Here is an 18,374-nt window from a genome sequence, read left to right as displayed (position 1 = left end):
CACTGGGTCAGACCAAAGGTCCATCTAGCCCAGTATCCTGTCTGCCCACAGTGGCCAATGCCAGGTGCCCCAGAAGGAATGAACAGAACAGTCCCTGTCACCCAGTCCTAGCCCTGACAAACAGATTTTCAGAGAGAGACAAAGAGATTCCCCCTGAAAACATCTGCTCAAATGAATACCAGCAGTCGGAAAAAGCTAACTGATTATTATGGGCCATTCAGAAAGGGATAAATAGTGAGGCAGAAACTACCATAATGCCACTATATAAATCCATGTGTACTCTCACACCTTGAATATTGCATGCAGTTCCAATTGCCCATGCCATAAAAGATATATTAGTATTGGGAAAAGTACGGCGAATGTATGGATAGGGAACAGCTTCCATACGAGGCGAAAAGAGGTGACGACAGGTGGGTCTAATAGAAATGTACAAAATCATGAGAGGTGTGGAGAACGTGAAGAAGGAAATGTAATTTACCCCTTCATATATTCCCTTGAAAGCATCTGGCACCAGCCACAAAACTAGCTGGACCATTGGTCTGACCCAGTATAGCTAGTCTTGATGATTTTTATCAACATTACAAAATAATTTATTTTCTATTAGCCTTCTCATGGAAACAGCTGACTTGTTTTGGCTTGACAGTTTCTAGAAAAAATCAGCCTGAGCCAAACACCCGGCTTGGAAAATGTCAGCCCCAAAGGTTAGCTGGAAGAGGGTCTTATGGGAAAGTGTTGGGCAACCTTAATAAAAAGATAGTGCCACCAGCGTTGGATATAATAATAGGGTTAACAAAAAAAAAAAAAGGCAGACTCAGGTGACCATGAATATTGTGGTGTTTGTGATTTGGAACCGTATTTGCCAGCTGAGCCTCTTTTGTTTGTACTCAGGCCTGCCGGGCTGCTACCATAGCGGCAGCTGGGAATCCCAGTGGGCCCTTTTAAATCCAGGCATGCTGCAGACATGTCCATGTGGGTGGAGAGACAAGTCCCCAGATTTTCTCCTTCCACCCGCAACTCAACCCATGGGCAGAGCCGTGAGGCCCCCGCCCCCCTCCCTCGGCCAGAGCCACAATCCCCCACCCCGGTGTGGAGAAGCCCTGAGTGTCTCCTCTCTGTAGGCCAGAGGAGACTCCTGGTCCAGTCTCAGCTGTGCCTCCCCCCCCCCCCCCGCCCCAGACCCATCCTGCTCTGGGGAGAAAAATCTCTCTAGAGGTGCTTTTGACATGCCCTGTGCAGGTTCCAGGCTGGCTAAGTAGCGAATCCTGCTGTGGTACTCACTGCTCAGTTGCCCCATAGGGCATAGCAAAAGCATCTTCAGAGAGAGGCTGTTCCCCAGAGCAGGATGGGTCTGGGGAAGGGAGGAGAGGTGCAGCTGTGGCAAACCCGAGGCTCCTTCAGGCAGGGTTTAGGGGAAGCACTGTTGTGACCGGTCGGGGGCCAGGGGTCCTCTAGTCAGGGGTCCAGAGGGTGTCCTTCTGGCTCTGGCTAAGGGAGAGGGTATGTGGTCCATAGTTTGTTCTGTCTCAGGGGCCCTGAAATTCTGTCAGCAGGCCTGTTTATACTCTATACATGTACTAAAAGGAAGAAGAAAGAAATCATTCCTGTCACTTTTAAAATTCAATGTGTAAGGGACTTGCTAATGGAAATATGTAATAACAATAAATTGAACTAGGGTTCCCCCAGTGCTCAGTCCCCCTCCTCCTCGTAGTAGAAAAATGTGTATCCTCTTCTCTGTAAGAAGCACAGTTGGAGTATACCAATGTGTGCTGGTTTTAATCAAGCGGAAGAGCTTTTCTCAGGCATTCGCTAGCATTTCTGATCTGATTCTGCTATTGAGCTAAAGTCAGAATGAAAATTGGACACAGTAAGCAGCCACGTACTGAAATAAAAAAGCAGGCAGATTACACTTCCCACAGAAATTGATTAGTGATTCATGCTAGGTAGAAAATAGGCATAATAAGGAAATGAGTCCCAATTATAATGTCGTAGGAACCAATTCTGGTATAATATATTTTAACCAGTCTCCCTAGGGGACAGACATTTGACTGTTGGTTTTTGAACAGCGTCCTTCCTCATAAAGGAAATAAACATGAGTATCAGCGGGAAGTCGCTGCTGTCTTGAAAAGCTCCCCATGCCCTGGATTTCTGAGATTCTGCTTCTGAACTCTGCTATATGCTCATAAGCTAGAAGCCTGGAAATCTAACATGATCTTTTCCATTCATGCCTCCTGGGCTAGCCCTGGGCATGTGGGCAGTGTACCCCTGCACAAGGTCTTGCGCTTTGGGAGGTCCTACGCTGCCAGATGTTTCCCCATGCAGCATCTCCTAAAAGCCTTGGGCCTGCCACCTATCACAACTTGCAATCTTTCATGACAAGTGCTGTCAGCCCCATCCTCTCCAACAGTCGCGAGACCCACCTGCCATTGGGAGCAGCCCCAAAGTGGGTAAAGATGAAAATCTGCCCAACACTGCTCACATCAAACTGCACAGCCCCCTACAGATGCTCAGACTGACCTTGTGAACCTCTAAAAACCACAAATAGAGATTAACTAGAATATATAGAATCACAAGCTTTCATGGGCAAAACCCACTTCATGAGATGAATTGGAGTGGAAATAACAGAAACCAAGAGATGTATGTAACAGCAGAAATACCTGTCCCCTATCAATGAAGCTAATTAAGTGGGCTGGATGTGTCCCATATGTAGCTTTTGATGTGGAAATGCAGATGTTTAAGAGAGGAGTTGGCTTTGTAATGCGCCAACCAGTTAATGTCTTTGTTCAAGCCTCGGGTAAACCCTTGAGGACCTCTTCACAAGAACCTAAAAGTGGCTAGATCATACTAGGCTGTACATGGCTTGTGACAAGGCTGTGAGATTTGTGCCTTTTACAAAATGTGATGTGATTTTTTTTTTTTAAGAACTGTTGGATTCCTCTGAAGAGGGATTCCTGGTGCAGTGATGCATTCTTCAGTATGGGGCTAGGTGTGTGTGTGTCAGGGGAGGGGGGAAGGTATGCCTGTATCCCATGCCAGAGTCTCAGTAAAGGATCACAAAGTTGCTTTTTCTACTGCTGAACAAGAGACTTTTTTCGTATCAGCAATCAGAAATGTTCCCTGAGGCTGCACTTAGACGTGAAGAAATAGCATCCATATCCTTGAGCCTAACTCTGAAAAACATTCAGGGTTGTGGAGGATGTCCAGCTGAACATGAGCCCCCCAGTGTGCTGTTGTGTCCAAAAGAGACAGTGCAGGGGCTTTGAAACTGGGGATCATGACCCCACAGGGATTATGTGCGGGTTGCGAGCTGTCAGCCTCCATCCCAAACCCCGCTTGGCCTCCAGCATTTATAATCTTTTAAAAGTGGTTTTAATTCATAAGGAGATTGCACTCACAGGCTAGCTGTTTGAAAGGGGTCACCAGTACAAAAGTTTGAGAGCTAACGTGATTTTGGGATTCATGAGCAGGAATCTTGAGCAGGAACAGAGAAGTTATTATACTGCTGAAGCTGGAACAGTACAACTGCTGCTGGAATCCTGTGGTCAGTTCTGGTGCCCGCTAGGTAAATTCAGACTGGAAATAAGGTGTAAATGTGTAACAGTCAGAGTAACTAACTATTGGAACAATTTACCAAGGACTCTTGTGGATTCTCCAGCACTGACCATTTTTAAATCAAGATGGGATGTTTTTGTAAAAGAATATGATCTAGGGATTATTTCAGGGAAGTTATATGTCCAGTGTTATACAGGAAGTCAGACTAGATGCTCACAGTGGTCTGTTTTGGCCTTAAAATCTACATATTTTAGAAGACATCCAATCTTAGTACCAAAACTCATTGTTGTAATGATTATTTTTGTATAATATTTACAGGCCAGGGAGTTGTAAACCTATTAATATTTTTTAAATAAACAGTATTAAAATTAGCTTGTTTTTTATTTGACCATTGTTAATTTCAGTTTCCAGGGATTTGATTTTTTCTATTTCACTGGAGAATCCTCCAGTATGAGAAAACTTTCCCTGTGTAGGTACTCAGATTTGGGATCTCAGTTTGCACTCCACAGGAGATCTGAATTCCCACAAGGCCTGGTGGCAAAAGGTTCAGATTTAATCTTGTTGCTTGGGCCCATCTTAGACACCTGACTTTTTTTCAATGTCTTATATCCTGGAGCTCTCAACAAGTGACTTAGTCCATTGTTCTTGGAGAGGTGTGGTTCTTATTTCATCTGCATGTTCAATTAACAGCAGTTAGTACTTATAATATAGTACAGTATTAAGTAAGTGTAAGTATTAATACATATTAAGTAATTAATACGTATTAAGTATACTATAATATAGTACTTTAGTATAAGTACGTATAATATAGTACTTATGTTATTTCATCTGCATGTTCAATTAACAGCAGTTAGTACTTATAATATCAGTTTACATTCCCAAAATTCTGTATATACATTAATTGTTATATTTCATTTGTGTAATATATTTATTATAGGGGGTAGCCAGTGGCATTAGCACAGGAATGGATGTCAAGGATTTTAATTCCAGGGCTGACACCAACTTCTTCCATGCCCTTGGCCAAGTCACTTTTTCCTCGCTCTCTGCCTCAGTTTCCCCACTGATAATATAGTGATAATAATACTTCCCCACATCACAGTCATATAAGGAAGATTAATGAATGTCTGTGACTGTAATGGGCTATGTAAATACTAAATAATGCACTTTAAGAAAACCCTCTCCATGTGACAGTTTAAAAGACAAGTGACTGTATTTAGTCACTGTGCTAAATGCAGGCAAAGGGAATTATCATGCAACTCAAATTGAGAAAAACAGCAGGGAATAAAAACGGTCATCCAAGGGGTGAATCAGGAGCCAAAGCACTTTGTCACAGCCAGCCACATCCTGGTGAAATTCTTCCCCAGCTCCCATTCTTCTCACTACATTTTCCCCCAACTATAGCTCCTATCACTGTCATGTTCAAAAGCAGAGGTTCAGTGTGTGTGACACAACAGCCCCACACTTTATCAGGCTCACTGCCCAGCAAGTCCTGCTTCTCCCCAGCAGCTGGGCCTCCAAATTGAAGAGCTGTGTTCGCAAACACCATGCTGTGCTAGCCCTTTGTCCACAAAGATGCCCATTTGGGCTGCGAAAGGTCAGCTCCCCTGTTAAGATAATAGAAGCTGAAGCGATTAGAACAGGCGATCACTCAGAGAATTCCTGAGCATGCATTATTAACAGCCTCCTTTGGAAAAGAGAGGCAGGCAGTGGGGAGGGTGGTCCCAGGGGACAAGCTGAGCGAGGCAATCTGGCGGCATGATGAATGGTGGTCTCAAATCACACAGTTAAATGCACTCTCTTGCTAGAGCTGAGTATGGGTGAGTGCGGGGGAGGGGCGGGGAGGAGTTAGGTAAGGCAGAGATATCACAGAATGCTGTTAGTCTTTAAGGTGCCACAGGACTCCTCCTTGTGTTTGCATTTTGGTTTAACCTCTCCGGACACTCAGTGATGGGTTTAAAAGCAGCCATCCTTCTGCAAAAACGACTGAAATCAGACTACAACGAGAAAGAGCAGAGCTGCTATTCATTTGCAAATTTAACACAATCAAATTAGGACTGAATAAGGATTTAAAATGGTTACCTCACTACAAAGGCAGTTTGCCTTCACTTGGTCTTCACACTTCCCCATCAGCAGCTGGGAGTGAGTCACATCCACCCTGACTGAGACACTGTCACGATTGATCTTCTGGAGTTCGATTTAGTGGGTCTAGTAAAGACCCACTAAATTGAACTCAGAGGGCACCCCTTGTCAGCTCCAGTACTTCTGCTATTACAAAGAGTAAGGGAAGCCAATTTTTTGTTTGCTCCTGTTGGCCTCTCAGCAGGGGGATAGCGGGGAAACTAAAATCAAAGTACGTCGACTCCAGCTATGTAATTAACACAGCTGGAATTGTGTACCTTAATTCAACCTTCCCCTTTAGTGTTGACCTGACCCGAATTGGTCTCATTAACACGGGTCCTACACTTCATAACTCTAACTCTCTTCTTTTGATATACTAGTGTGTGTGTGTGTGTGTGTGTGTGTGTGTGTGTATATATATATATATATATATATATACAGGCAGTCCCCGGGTTACGTACAAGATAGGGACTGTAGGTTTGTTCTTAAGTTGAATCTGTATGCAGACCAGGGGGATGGGTAGCAAAGCAGAGCAAAGCGGCGGAACACGCGGGCAGCGGACAGCCCAGACGCGTCTGGGCTGTCCGCTGCCCGCGTGTTCCGCCGCTTTGCTCTCCGTCCCCCTGGACTGCATAAACACGGCCGCCGCTTTTTTTTTCGAAACGGAGCTTTTTTTTAAAAAAAATGGCAGTCTAGACATGGATCTGTCGAAAGATCCTGCTTCATTAAATCCCTGCTTCATTAGCAATTTTGACATGCCTAATTTACATCTCTCTGTCAACAGAGAGGTAGGCTGTGTCTAGACTGGCAAGTTTTTCTGCAAAAGCAGTTGCTTTTGCGGAAAAACTTGCCAGCTGTCTACACTGGCCGCTTGAATTTCCGCAAGAACACTGACGATCTCATGTAAGAAATCAGTGCTTCTTGCGGAAATACTATGCTGCAAAGCTTTTGCGCAAAAGGGCCAGTGTAGACAGCTCAGATTGGTTTTGCGCAAAAAAGCCCCGATCGCGAAAATGGCTAAAAAAGCCCCGATCGCGAAAAGTGCGTTTGCGGAAAAGTGTCTGTGCCAATCTAGACGCTCTTTTCCGCAAATGCTTTTAACGGAAAAGTTTTCCGTTTAAAAGCATTTGCGGAAAGTCATGCCAGTCTAGACGTAGCCGTATAGTCTAGACACTGCCCCAGTTCCTTCTGGTCACTCTCACCTGGGACTGACAGATTCCTCTCTCCATACATGGATCAGATCCAACAGCTTTGCAGTGGTCCAAATGCGGGGTGCGTTGGTGCGATGGCCAGGCATAAGCACCTGGGAAGTTGCCATGAGGGGAAGTGTTCCAAGTGTCCTTGCTGCAGGGAATGGGATTTAAATTTTGTGGAGCTTGCAAGCAAGTGGGGAAGATAGCTGGTCACCTGGCTGCAGGGCAGGGGAGTTCAAATGGCTGACCAGAGTGTCTGTTTGGGCCACTTCCTGGAGGCCAGAATCAGTGGCAAAATGCCACAAGGTGTCCACATTGCATGTTTGTCGACAATACATGGCGGGGAAAAGACGAAATTCCCTCATGGTCCTGGAAGCAAAACTTACTGGTATAGTCAAGCCTGGAAACTTTGTTTTGTCACAGCCAGCATTAGAATTCAGGTATTCCTGGCTCCCAATCCTTTGCTGAGAGAGACATACCTTTTAGGAACAATTTGAATTGTGAAGAGGGCAGGGGGTTGGAGCACAGATTTAGGGAGGGCAATGCTGCCGCGTAGCTGGTGTTATTATTAAATCCCCATATCGTGGAGTCATGTGACAATCTCTGCTTTCATTTATTAATACAATTTTTATTTTTAAAATGTTCTCGTCGTTCTTGAGGCGGGGAGTGGGGTCTGACTTATGTTTGGGGTTGGTAACACTGGTGGGCCGAGTGGACAGCATGAAAGCTCACCTGTGGCATAGAAGAAATGGGCATCAACTCTGTCATTGCAAGGAGAGTAGAGCGGGTAGGAAACAGTGAAAATCAGAAAACATATATCACAAGACATATGGTACTGATAACATGAGAAAACTCTTACCTGGTCCAAGATTGGGCCTGGAATATTAGCTCTTTAACATACACACACTCACGTGGTAGCTGTCTCGCAGATCCCCACATACTCTCCATGCAGCCTGCTCCCGAATTTGAAACCAAACAACAGCAGCTTCTAGGCTGCCATTATGACGTCACTGTGTTCCTCTCATGCAGCTATCCCATTCTGCCTGTGTCAGTGACATCACGGTTGCTAAACCCCTAAGGCTGTGTCTACACTGGTGCTTTCTTGCGCGAAGACGGCTGATCTTGCGCAACAACATGCCGCCTGTCTACACTGGCCACGCGTTCTTCTGCAAGTAAACTGACATTGTACTGTGGAAATCAGGGTTTCTTGCGTGAGAACTCTGATGCTCCCTCTCAGGAAGAAGCCCTCTTGAGCAAGAGCTCTTCCAGAAGAGGCCAGCGTAGACAGGCAACATGACATTTCTTGTGCAAGAAGCCCCTATGGTAAAAATGGCCACCAGAGCTTTCTTGCGCAAGAGAGCGTCTACACTGGCATGGATGCTCTTGCATAAAAGCTCATGGCAGTGTAGATGCTCTCTTGTGGAAGAGTTTTTGCACAAGAAGCTGCCAGTGCAGACGTAGATCTACCATCTTGAAATTAACCTTAAACTATTGCAGGAAAAATACCCACCTGTGGAAAATAAATGGTGTGTACTCTAAATATGCTTCCCCTTTTATAAACTAAGTTTTGCAAAAGGTAAACCATACCATTTTCAAATACAACTTTGGCAGGAAAGTCTTTTGCTGAGAAATCAATCTCACTGGAATAGAATGAACATTCAGCTAGATTCTTTTTTAATATAGTTTTTCATTTTCAAGTGGCATGGTATATAAATATTTCAGCGCCCTCTGCATTTTAAAGACAGAAAATACTGTCATAATGTCAAGAGCTCATTACAGGGACAGAGTCCGGTTTAATGGTGCCAATGAGAAAACTAAGTTTTTAAAACTGTCTCTTCTTAAAGTTCCTGTGACAAAGTGTGCATATCCTGCACTGGGCCAGAAGGGGTTAAGACCCTTTGGATGGAGGAAACCCCACCCCTTAGCCAAACTGGGCATGCTCCAAGTGCTGGAGCAGTATAAAAGGGGCGGCTCTGGTCAGCCTGGGCTGAACACTGGCAAGGAAGGACCTGCTACCGGACCTCCAGTGACTCTGACCATTGAGCCATGTTGCCCTGTGACATAAGGGTGACTTCATAGACTTTAATCACTAGGGTGTACTGCCCTGTAATCTACAGGCTAATCTACAGACTCTGGCCATGAGGCTGAACTGCCTTGAACCCAAGGGCTTCTCTACAGACTCTGGTCATTAGGGTGAACGGCTATGCACTCAAGGGCTGCTAGACAGAACTAATTCCCTGGAGCAACTAGCAGCGATGAGTCACACCCCATGACAATTCCTAGGAGAAGCAAGTTGGACTACCCCAGTTGGATATTCATTTGCTTGATAACTAAAATCAAATAGACGTATTGGGGTGGATTCCAAAAGGGGTCAACTCCCACTTCCATCCCTAAATAAGGGCCAGACTTTCAAAAGGTCTCAGCACCCATTGTCACAGGATGGCCACCTGTTCCAAAGAATTTAGCATGTATTGTGATGAGCTCTTTTGAAAATCCAACTGAATTTTAGGTTTATATGGTTGTTGAGCTCTGTAATGGGTCTTCATCCACAACCCAGCTCCCCTTGCTGGTCCTCTGGGAATTGGCTCTTTCCAGTGCTGGAGAACACTTCTCTGGCAGTACAATCGCTCACCTACCTGCCTGCCTCATCCTTCTCCCTCCAGAGTTGGAGAGAGACTGAGCTCCTGCAGCCCATTTTAGATTGGCTACATTAATCCTTCTCCCAATTGGTTCCTAACCCCGCCCTCTTCCAGTATTGTTTTAACCCTTTCTTTTCTAGTATGGGACAACTGCCCCATCACAAGCTTTTTTGAAAATCCTGACCATCCAAAATAAAAACAAAACAGATGAAAAGATGTAGATTTTATCCTTAGTATATCTTTAAAAAACACTTCTAAGTCCATTATGCACCTTTTGGATTTAAAGCTAATTAGTGTATGTATTTCTAAATTAGGAGTTAGTATAGCAGGCCAAATGCTATTGCTGATCCGTTTTTCACCAGCATGTCTCCAAGTGCTGATCTACCTCCTAAATTAAGTTTCTATGATATAGAGTGATGAGTCTTCAAATCAAAACAATTGTTTGGCAAATTCCTGCCGCGGGGGTCTCTGGGTTACTAGCTGCTTTGAAGTGTGATGATGATGCAGAAGGAGAGGGAAGCAGAGCTGTGCCCACAGGCCCAGTGAGATGAACTGTAGCACCAGCTGCTTTCAAAATCAGCATTCATGTCAGGGTGATTGAGACTGTGTTTTAACGGGTATGTCTACACTGCAGAGTATTTCCGGAAAAACAGCCATTTTTTCCGGAAAAAAATACTTGTGTCCACCCTGCTATTGTGTTCTTTCGACAGAAAGTTGAAAGAACGGAGGGGTCTTTCTGATGGTGGTAAACCTCATTCTATGAGGAAGAAGCCTTTTTCCGGAAAAGCTTTTTTGGAAAAAGGCATGTGTGGACGCGGAAGAGAGTGTTTTTTCGACAGAAGAGGCCTCCAGGAAAAAGCACTGATGCCCTGGTGGCCACTCCATCCACAGTAACCACAATTTAAATGCGAGATAGCGTCCAATCAATGCAGATGCTATCTTTCGAAAAAGCAGATCGCTTTTTCCTTGTGCGTCTGCTGTGTGGACGCTCTTTTTTGAAAGAAAGTTTTTCCAGAAGATCTCTTCCAGAAAAGAAGCTTGCAGTCTAGACAGAACCAATACCAAATGGGACCATAAAGTGGCTATTATTGCATCAGTGGGTGCAATGGGACAAATGCAAATGAAAAGCCTCTTCCCAGAACTTTAGGTAAAGAGGACATGTCACTTATAACCGACTTGTTTGGCTGCCCAGCATGCTGCTTATGTTTGGTGTGAGAGCAGCTAAGACCATGGGAATAACCATGCTATTTCCAGAAGGCTGTTGCGATACGGGTGGGTAATACCATACATTGCCTTTGCACTTGGGTTCAGGGAGACATCAGCATTTCACATAATCATCTGGCCAGTAGAGATCACTAGGGTGATAATTCACAGCAGTGATTAATGTCCAGGTTGCTGAGTGTGCTGTCCATAGTTATAATACGAGGGCAGGTCAGAGGCCTTTGTGAGAGGAAGTAGGGGAAACCTCAGTTCAGTTTCTTGTCTTTATATTTGCCCCCATGGTCTCCATGGGCATAGAGAGGACTTGCATTAGAAAGGCTGGTCTAGTGGTTCTGAGGCTCTGCATAGAGCCTTAGGACATCTGGGTTAAACCCCAGCCTCTGCCACAGGCTTTCTGTGTGACCTTGGTCACATTGCTTTATCTCTGTGTGCCTTGTTCCCCATCTGTAAAACAGCAAAAATGATATTTCTTTTCTCCCTCCCTTTGAGGTGCAGGTCTAATTAAAGTTGCTGAAGGGTGGGAAGGGCCTGTTTCTTTGGCCTTGGGTTTCTGCAACACCCAGTGCAAGAGGTTCTAGCTTTGACTTGCATCTGCAGATGTTCCTGCTATACAAATACACACACACAGGACCCTTGGTGCTGGTTAACAACCCCAGAATGCCACCCCTAGAGATTGCTGTGCCAAGGGTTTAAAAAGGGAGTGCCCAATTTGATTCATCTTAGAGATGGTTTTCAGACAGTTGGCACTCAGAGCATTCCAAAGATCCAACCCATTTAAGGTATATCAAGTTGTCAACTTTAAGATTCTGGCACCCAACCTTGCTACTCACTTTTGAAAAACCTTAGCCTAATATCCTGTGTATGGAAGGGGTACTGAATGGGCATCATTCTCATAAGCTTCATAGGATGCTGACAAGTGTGAACGTAAAAATAAACCTGAACAAGGATTCTCAGGCAGCAGGTGTTAATTACAAATAACTAATGAAATGAAAACAGCACTTACAATCTCTGTGTCCAATCAGTTCCTGTGGTATCCATGTGTCATGTATAAATTTAGGCCTTATTTCTACAGCTCCCTGGGTGGACCCCCCTGGACTTACATGGAGCCCATGTGGCATACAGGTAGGTCTGACAATGGGGAGCCAGTTACAGGGTTGTGCTAGGAGCTTCTATCGTTTTCTGTAAAAAACACTCTCCTTTCTGCTATGGGGCTTTGCTGCTGTTACTTAGAATGTGCGGTTTGATCTCTTTCATGTGTATATGATCCCGTCTGCTCTGTTGTTAAACAGAACAACAAAATCCCACCTTGCTTGGATATTTTTTCCTTTGATTGTAAAAATGTCCCTTGCCAAAGCTCCAGTCCAGGACACAGATAATTAGAAGAACTGCTCAGAAAGTTGTCATGCCAGGAGAAAATTGAATTCTGGAAACCCAGGCCTTTACAGTGAGGGCCTGGCTGCTTGAACTGGGTCCCAGCTCTCATGATATCGTGAGGTGGATGCAGTGGTCTTTGTGGCATAGGATTGCATGCATCCGTTGTCCTATCTGTGACGGAGGCTGGTACCAGAGGCCTTAGAGTGAAAGGTGTAAGCAGCACTGTGGCATTTATGGAATAAACGCAAATCATAATCCTGCTATTATGGTGATTTGTGCCCCCATGGGTTCTAGAAGAGCATCCTTGTGTACCTCCAAATGTGAATGGGCCAGGCCCCCTTATGCAGGAGTGCAAGAGGGTTCCTGGCATCTTATCCTATCATGAGCCAACGCAGGGCACAGTCTCCCCCTAAAAAGGCAGCCATGTGCTTCCCAAGGTGGAGTTTCCCAGGGGTCGCCAGGAGGAGTATCCTGCAGCAACCCAGACGCAAGGTGGCACAGCTCTGGATCACAATGGGAGCAGCATAAAAAGTCCCTTTTTATGCATTTAACTCTTGACATCAGGGCAACTGTAAGCCAAATTTCTGTCTAATACAATTTTAAGCAGCTAAGCGAACTGCTAGCCCACAGGGTCCAAGTTCTGTAATGGAAACACCAACTCAGCCATAATAATTTCAATAAATAAAACAGAGGCTGAGCCGGGTACTGAGAGCGCTGCCAGTCCCCCAGGGGGGTCCGTGGATGCGTTTTGACACAGGACGTACTTCTGCAGTAATGTCGCTGGTGTTTCTGAAGTGCCTGGAGCACGCATCAAACTTAACATGTCCATAGCAGCCTAAAAGTGTCAGTGGACACTGGCATTCCTTTTAAACGCGCCTAGTTATTCCACTGCAGCCCGTGTGTGTGTGTGTAAGAGAGAGAGAGAGAGAGAGAGAAAGACATCTGAACTGGTTTCCCTGCCAGCTCAGGGCCAGATGTAAATCAGCATAGCTCCACTGAGTTAATGCTGACTCTTACCAGCTGAAAATCTAGCCCTTATGTGAGCTGCCATCAGAATGCCGCACATAAATATAAAAAAGAGCCAGGTGTTCTCCACCCAAACTGAATACCAGTGTAAAAAAATTAAAAAAGAGCATGGCTGATTTCAGACATTAGAGAACATATGAGCCAGGAATTCCTTGCTGGATCAGACCAGTTCTAGTACCCTGACTCTGATAGGGTATGTCTACACTACAAAGTTAGTTCGAACTAACGGACGTTAGTTCGAACTAACTTTAATAGGTGCTACACTAGCGCTCTGCTAGTTCGAATTTGAATCGAACTAGCGGAGCGCTTAGTTCGAACTAGGTAAACCTCATTTTACGAGGACTAACGCCTAGTTCGAACTAGCTAGTTCGAACTAAGGGCTGTGTAGCCCTTTAGTTCGAACTAGTGGGAGGCTAACCCTCCCCAGGTTTCCCTGGTGGCCACTCTGGCCAACACCAGGGAAACTCTATGCCCCCCTCCCGGCCCCGGACCCCTTAAAGGGGCACGGGCTGGCTACGGTGCCCGTGCCAGGTGCAAGCCTGCCAGCACCCAGCTAGCAGACCCTGCACCTGGCACGGCACAGAGCCACCCACCCGATGCCCCCCAGCCCACCCTCTCTTGCCGGGACCAGGCTGGCGGCTCCCGGGAGCTTGCCCTGGACCGCAAGAGGCGGGCACCTTCCTGGGCTAGTGCGGACATCGTGGACCTCGTCCACGATCTCCGCACTAGGCACAGGAAAGTGGCCGTCTAGGGCAGGAGAGCTGCCAGCCTGGCCACCCAGGAGCAGGTGTGCATGAAAATCAAGGGGGTCCACTGAGGCCCCCGACACTGAGCCCTGAGCTTACAATGGCCGTCCTGGGTCAGACCAAAGGTCCATCTAGCCCAGTAGCCTGTCTGCCAACAGCGGCCAACCCTAGAGACCCTGGAGGGGATGGACCGAAGACAATGACCAAGCCATTTGTCTCGTGCCATCCCTCTCCAGCCTTCCACAAACTTTGGGCAGGGACACCACTCCTACCCTCTGGCTAATAGGACTCCATGGACCCAACCTCCATCACTTTATCTCACTTCCCTTTAAAGTCTGTTCTAGTTGTAGCCTTCACAGCCTCCTGCAGCAAGGAGTTCCACAGGTTAACTATTTGCTTTGTCAAGAAGAACAACTTTCTCTTACTAGTTTGAAGCCTGATACCCATTCCTTTCCTTTGGTGTCCTCTAGTCCTTCTTTATGGGAACTCAGGAAGAACTTTTCTGAATGCACCCTCTCCACCCAACCCCTGCTTTTAGAGACCTCTATCCTGTCCCCCCTCCATCTCCTCTTTTCTAAGCTGAACAGTCCCAGTCTCTGTAGCCTTTCTTCATCTGGGACCTGTTCCCAACCCCTGATCATGTTAGTTGCCCTCCCCTCTCCCAGCCTTTCTCTTCCCCTCTCCCACCTCCTTTTCCCAGTCTCCCCCAGTTTTGTTCAATAAAGACAGAGTCAATGTTGGAAGAAACGTTATCTTTATTTTGTACATCAATAAGAAGGGGGGCTAGGGAAGGGTAAGTGGAAGGAGGTGAGGGAGGAATGGGGTACGAGCCCCCGATGGGGAGGACTGGGCTGGCTCTGCGGGCTTCTGGGGGTGGAAGCTCTCCTGCAGCCCCCCAATTACTCCCTCTCCCCAGATGGCAGCCTGCGGCAAGTGCAGCCGGGCTGATGGCCGAGTGGTGTGATGTGCCCAGTGTGGGCACTCAGGGCACTCCAAGCCAGAACTTCTTTGCAAGCGGGGCACCCCTTAGAACTGTCTGTCCGGGGTGGGGGTCGGGACCCTTTAAGCGCAGCCCTCGGCTAGCCTGAGACAGCATCTCCATGCTCTAAGTCCTCCTTTTATGCCCTGCCGGCACTGCTTCCGGCCATCCTTAAGCCCTGTTCAGAGTCCACTCAATGTGGACTAGTTTTTAGTTCTAGATGCGTTAGTTCGAACTAGCTTAGTTCAAATTAACTAATTCGAACTAAGTTAGTTCGAACTAGCGCTGTAGTGTAGACGTACCCCTAGTGATCAATGAGCCACTTCAGAGGAAAGTGCAAAACACACTATAGTGAACAATTAAGGACTAATATGCCTCTGGGGCATTTCTTCCTAGATATTGTCCTGAAGCAAGAGAATACTATGGATGTTAAATAGTGTTTAATCAGCTAAATGAGTAGTCAATGGAATTTCCATCAACTACTCGATTAGTCGATAAGGGGGGAAACTGCAGAGCTGCAGCAGGGTTTGTTCCTGGCTTGGACGCTAACCCTGCTGCAGCGCTGCCTTTTAAATGTATTGAACGCTGCCAGGCTCTTAATACATTTAAAGGGGAGAGGCCCAGCGGAGGAACGGGGGGAGTGGGCATGAGCCAGGAAACAACTGATTCCTCCTAGCTTCCGCCCAGTCCCCCTGCTATGCCTCTGCCCTCTCTGTTCTCCCTGGTGAAGACAGGGCTGGGAGGAACCAGCTTTTAAGCCAGTTCACCCCAGCACCACCTCCTAATCCACCCCCTTGCTGCCTTTCTCTGATAGAGGCAGCAAAGGGGGGAAACGACTACTACAGTCACTACTCAACTGCCCAATAAACATATGCTTATTGGGTAGTTGACTAGTCGCTTACATCCCTAGAGAGGATATATCCTTTGATTAACAAAATCAATCCTTTTGAATGTATATAATATTACAGAGCTCTTCTGTAATGCCTGCTTCCATCGGTAGGTCCCAAAATGCTCCACACAGGAGGTCGAGATCAGTATTCTCTGTAGGGTCTCTACCAGTTGGGAGAGACTTGCTGCTCTGTCCTCAGCAGGGAGCTGCTGCTGTCACTCAGGCTATGTCTAGACTCCAGGCTTCTTTTGGAAGAAGCTTTTCCAGAAAAGATCTTCCGGAAAAACGTCTTCCGAAAGAAAGCATCCACACTGCCAAAGTGCAGAGAAAAAGCGATCTGCTTTTTCGAAAGAGAGCATCCTCACTGTATGGACGCTGTCTCGCATGCAAGCTGTGATTGCAATGGATGGAATGGCCACCAGGGCACCTGTGCTTTTTCCTCTTTCCTCTTCTTTCAAAAGAACTCCCCTTTCCCCGTCCACACACGCCTTTTTCCAAAAGAGCTCTTTCGGAAAAAGGCTTCTTCCTCGTAAAATGAGGATTACCTATGTCAGAAAAATCCCTGCGTTCCTTCCATTTTCTTTTGGAACAGTGTGATTGCGGTGTGGACGTAATTGCAGTTTAAAAAAACCCTCTGTAGTGTAGACATACCCTCAGGGAAAAGTGCCTTTCCCCTGCCAGGCAGCTACATGCATGAGTCCAGGGGCACATTAAGCAGCTGCAGGGCTGTGCTGCCATGCAGCTTAGAGGGAACACTGAACTGGGTTCTGATGGTTCATATAAACATAGATGCTTTTTTAACATCTATGCAGCTGTTGATTCCAGTATAGGGTACAGGAAATCCTGAAGTGGGCAATTATGGATTACCTAACTCACTGTTTATATGGACGATGTTTAGATACTATAATGAAGGGTTGCAGTTTAGAACTCTAAAACAGGTATCTACCGAGCTGTAGCCTAGTTAGCGAGGTCACCTCTTACTGTCAAAATCTATTTATTAAGCAGGGTTAGAAGTCTTACCTTTCAAGGAGGTGTGTGCTGCTCTTGACAGCAGAGCATTCAGTGTGATGGTCCACCAGTTTTCTCTTGGTTCAGAGAAACTCTAGAGCAGGGGTGGGCAATCATTTTTGATGGGGGAGCACGCCATGAATTTGGAAAGTAGTCAAGGGTTGCACTCTTCCATTATATTAATGGAGGAGGTGCGGGGTCTGGGATGGAAGTTGGGTGTAGAAGGGAGCTTGGGATAAGAGAGGGAGCTTGGGTGAAGGAGGCAGGTGTGACCTGGGGCACTGGACTTACGTGCAAGGGACTGGATTGTGACCTAGGGCAGGAAGCTGGGGTACAGGAGGAGGTTCTGGGGTTTGGGTTGTGAGCTAGGGCAGGAGGGGACTGTGATCTGGGGCAGCAGATTGGGGTGCCAGATCTAGGAGAGGGTATGGGTGCAGGAGAGGGGCAGAGGATTTGGGTATGTGGAGTAGAGGGGTAGGAATAGGGGGCAGAAGGTTGGGGGAAGGGAGGATGCCAGAGGTAGGCTCTAGCCAGGAGACTTACCAGCCAGCAGCCCATTCCTGAATCAGCCTCCCTTCCTGCCCTGCCCCTGCACAAGCTGCTGCCACATGCTCTGTGAATAACTAGGAGCCCTTTGTGCATTGTGGCTGCCTGTTATTGAAACAGGCAGCTCCCATTGGTCAGTTTCCAGCCAGAAGCCAGCCAATGGGATTGTGCTGTATTTTGCCTAGTACTGCTCTAGAGCTTGTCCTCATGGTTGTTATTCGCCTCTTGCTAATTGTGCTTTGACAACCAGCAGTTACAATAGCTTTAATGTAATTAGTTTTCTGATCACCAAAGGGGAGGGAGCATTCCCCGGAGTTAGTATTGGAGATCCAGCAACACATTTGAATCTTTTCCTGACAAATGCTGAACAATGTTCCTGACATTTTCTGATTTTTTTACAAAAGGATTCAAAACACCCATACCCCAAAAAAGACCTTAAAATCAATTCAAAATGGAAAAAAATAATTTAGTTTTGAATGTATTATTTTGAGTCTATTCTCATTTTTTCCACTGAAAGAGGGGCGTGAGAAGGATGTGTGGCAGGCACCCAAAAACTACACCTATCTGTCCTGTTATTAGCCTCTGGAGACCATGGAATTCCTTGGCTACTCTCACAATCTGTCCCTACCTCTAGCTGCCAAAGGCATATTTTATCCAGTAGTGACAATTCACAGTAAGAGCATTTTTATCTCGTTCAATATTATTCCTCCATCTTCTTCATCAGATGCCATAAAAATATCCTTCCATAGAAGACTTCTATTCTGTCATCCTAACTACAGGTCCCAAAATAATGGACATACATTTACTATTCTTGGTTCTCCATAGACCTCTAGAGTTCCCTATTAGATCATCTCCACCGACCCACAAAAAAGCAAAACAGAAAAACGCTCATTTCAATACCATCTGGCTACAATCAAGGAACTTTGTTTGTATGTTTGTTTGTAAATAGATTTTTTTCACCTCAGATTGTTTATTTAAAAATCAGAAAATTTTAAATGATTTTTTGCAAAAACATTTGTGATTCAAAAAGGCATTTTTATAACTGAAAACTTACCAATGAAATTTTTCAACCAAGTGGAGAATCTG

Source organism: Pelodiscus sinensis, chromosome 1 (assembly GCF_052426305.1).
Source record: "Pelodiscus sinensis isolate ZL-2025 chromosome 1, ASM5242630v1, whole genome shotgun sequence".
NCBI lineage: Eukaryota > Metazoa > Chordata > Testudines > Trionychidae > Pelodiscus > Pelodiscus sinensis.
Note: the sequence above shows the minus strand (reverse complement) of the source record.